This window comes from Bison bison, unplaced genomic scaffold (assembly GCF_000754665.1).
Source record: "Bison bison bison isolate TAMUID 2011002044 unplaced genomic scaffold, Bison_UMD1.0 scf7180017864376, whole genome shotgun sequence".
NCBI classification, from domain to species: domain Eukaryota; kingdom Metazoa; phylum Chordata; class Mammalia; order Artiodactyla; family Bovidae; genus Bison; species Bison bison.
In genome coordinates this window covers 12,472,796-12,476,839 of record NW_011494948.1, presented here as the reverse complement: position 1 = coordinate 12,476,839, position 4,044 = coordinate 12,472,796, and positions in this window count along the sequence as shown.

Sequence of the window (4,044 nt, the reverse complement as noted above, 5' to 3'; positions counted from 1 at the left end):
CACCCTGCTTATTTAACTTATATTCAGAGTACATCATGAGAAATGCTGGGCTGGAAGAAGCACAAGCTGGAATCAAGATTTCTGGGAGAAATATCAATAACCTCAGATATGCAGATGACACCACTCTTATGGCCTCCTTGGTAGCTGCCAGCTAATCAGCAAGAAATGAAAAGCACAGCTTGCTATTGCAGACAACCAATTTTTTTCTCCCTCTCCCTCTTTTTTCTTATTTAAATTGTTTTGCCTTTGGATACAATCAATTATTGGTTTCATTGGCTTTGTCTATATACTAGGAAAGAACATGCTACAAATGAACTGTTTATCATTGAGTTATTCATTGATACTCTTATTCATACTTTGTACCTATTTCAGTTCTTAGAGTTTTATTACAAGTATAAGTAGTATCTTTCAAGAATTACATTCCTGATTGGTTATTACTACTGTAAGATGGAGCTACTGTTCCCTCTCTTGAGTTGTTCTGAGGAATCTGTTATCAATACCTTAGTAAAGTGTTTGGTGTGCATTTGGTCTTCTGTAAGCTTTCTCTTTTTCATAGAAAATGTAGAAATATCATAGGTTATTAGTTTAGAATACAAAAAAAAATCAGAAAACGTGCAGTTATGTAAAATATTCATATGGAGAACCTTAAGTATTTTTAACAGTTCATGACAGGAAGAGTCATAATGAATCAGAGAAGTCCTGCAAACAGTGGCAAATAAAACCACTTAAAACCCTTACACAGTGACATATTACACATACTTTGCAGGGTGTTGTGATTTTTCTTTTGTGATGTCTTATTACATAACTCAAAGTAGCAAAGGTACTAAAACTAAATCCAATCTTTCTATCTCAGCATATTTTCCCAAGAAGGAATTTTGGTAGCCAGTTCAAATAATACCTATAAGCATGACACAAACATCAAAGATGGGATTAGAATATACTTCCACTTTCAAACCACCTGGCTCCTTCAATACCACTGCACATTTCTCCTTTCCATATAATTAGTTAAGAAAAAACTATGGTGGTCACTAAATACAAGGCTTTATGAAGCCAGAAGTAACTTTGAGCACAAGGAGTTTTGAGCACATGTGCAAGGGGACAAATAGATCAAACTTTTGTTTGGAGAAAAGCTAAGACTGTGCTGAATGAATGCAGGTGAGAAGACGCTCAACAGAGAGCAACAAAGTGAGTCACTCTTAGTAACTTGCTTGCTCTTGACATATTTCTACTTCCTGGAATTTATGTCCACTAAATACTCTGAAATAGTAGCCAGCTTAGAAATATAATTAAGAAATTATTATCGTCAGACCTTAGCAGTTGAATTCTCATGTTTCCTCTCCCTTGGCAGAATTGAAAAAGAGGCTGGTAAACACCTTGAGAACATATGGGAATAATTATAGGCCATTTTATCTAAGTGTTGAACTAATTTTTTAGTTCATAGAAATGCAACTTGTGCCCCTACACTCCCTTCCCCAGCCAGTCTTCCCAAGTGAGGAAGAAGAAATAAGTTAAATTAAAGCAGAACTGTTTTTAAATAAACTGCTTTTTTTTGTGGTTTTAGTTGAGCTTCAGAAAATTACTGACATGACCTTAAAAACAATCTCCATCTTTTCACACAGTCTTTAAAGATAGGAGTTTCTCTAAATCGTCTCTTGAAAGTTCACCTCCATTCCACAAATGACACCTCTATTTTACCAGTCATGAAAAGGAACATGGTATCCTCAATTGGAATACATTATGATTTATTTTATAATAAATTATTTAAATAACTTTTCTTCTATACCAAGGGAGAGCAGCGGCTTAAATAACGTTCTGTGAACTACAGATCTACAAGCAAGCAAGGTTTGCACCAGAATAAAATTTCATTCTGTAGTGAATTTCATGTTAATTTTTATCCTGACTTTGTTGTATACAGCTGACAATGCAAACCTATACGATCTGTATCTTGACTATTCTGATAATGACTAACAGCCTTTGACAAACAAGCTCTTTCTGCATACAACACAAATCACATATACTCAGAGTTTCAGGCTAAGATTAGAAGTTTGGTCACCTGCCATGGATTCTAGAAGAACGCCTCACTTATATTGCTTTTCCAAGGGTGGTGAATGGAATTCACCCTCTTACAGAAAGCTAACAGAAAAGTTTTTCAAATGCAACGTGAAAATAAACTCATGACAAAAGCCCTAGTTGAGGAGGAATTGAGAAAGTGTCACTTAAAAGTCAAAAAGTGACCCCCCAAAATTAGGCTTTTACGTGAAAGAGTTCCACAAACAAGTGGTAAGTGAGGCTGTTCTGGTTTTCAAAAGTTATTTGAAAGGGTAAAGAAATAGTATGAACAAAGAAAAATTACAGACCTAAAAAAGATGGGAATAATTTTACCCAGAAATATGACAAGCTGTTTGGCACAGTTAATTCTACTTCCAAAATGTTAGACATATTGGGGATACATTTGTTACTTCCACAACTATAAAGTCTAGTAGGCAAACATCCTCAAATTCACATTCTTTATTATAAACCCATACAATGGCTTTAAAGGACCACATGGAAGATAATTCCAAACAGTTTTTCATCACCTCATTAAAAACTGAAATCTTTCATACCATTTTAACAATAATCACTTTGCATTTAGAAAGATTTTCATGTATAAAGCTTTCTTCATGTGTATTCTGTGATAGAATTCTTACAGTGTTTTTGATATAAAAATGTTAACCACAGGGCAATAGGGAATGGTAGTGGTGTTTTTTTTCCATCAACAAATACTTAACACAACTAATTTATCATATCACTTATCATATACAAGAGCTGGGGAGATCCCAAGAAGGTGAGAATCTACATGGGTCCTGGCCGCAAGGAACAGAAATACTAACCTAGCAGCAGAGATAAAATAAGTGTATAAATGTCAATGGGTTACTAGGGAGGATTTACCTGAAAACAGAATTGTACAAACAGATTATGTTGTGAAACCACTTTTTCTCTCTCACCCACTGCCTTTGTGAAGTGGTTTTGGTGACCCAGGAAGCTGTCCTGTTCATGACTCTCCCATTTTCCTTCCTTCCAATGAGCAGAAACTCATATAAAAGAGGCACAAAAGGAGTTTCACTTTTCTGGCTACAAGTACAAGTAACAACTCATGTTTGAACTCTTCCCTTTAAACAAACACAGAGATTATGGTGATTCATCTTTCCATGTCTATTTGGAAAATAAAGTGACACTTTAAAAGTTTTATAGCCTGTGGGCCAAATGAAGTTCTCAGATAGAGAGACACACCCTCTGAAGAAATTGTTAGAATTTCATAAACTTATTAGGAGGCTGAAGTAGCTTCTGGTATTCAGGAAGCTTTGCCTTTTCCTTTTCCCTCACATGTTCTTGTACAACTCCAGTTCTGATCATTTGTGTTGGTCAGTAATTTCTCTTTCAGCTTAAATGCTTCTACCCACTCAACTACTTGTGACCTCAGTAAATTTGAGGAAATTTGGCAGCACGCAGTTTTCAGTTCAGTTCAGTTCAGTAGCTCAGTCGTGTCCAACTCTTTGCGACCCCATGAATCCCAGCACGCCAGGCCTCCCTGTCCATCACCAACTCCTGGAGTTCACTCAGACTCACGTCCATTGAGTCAGTGATGCCATCCAGCCATCTCACCCTCTGTTGTCCCCCTTTCCTCCTGCCCCCAATCCCTCCCAGCATCAGAGTCTTTTCCAATGAGTCAACTCTTCGCATGAGGTGGCCAAAGTACTGGAGTTTCAGCTTTAGCACCATTCCTTCCAAAAAACACCCAGGGCTGATCTCCTTTAGGATGGACTGGTGGATCTCCTTGCAGTCCAAGGGACTCTCAAGAGTCTTCTCCAATACCACAGTTCAAAAGTATCAATTCTTTGGCGCTCAGCTTTCTTCACAGTCCAACTCTCACATCCATACATGACCACTGGAAAAACCATAGCCTTGACTAGATGAACCTTTTTTGGCAAAGTAATCTCTCTGCTTTTCAATATGCTGTCTAGATTGGTCATAACTTTCTTTCCAAGGAGTAAGCATCTTTTAATT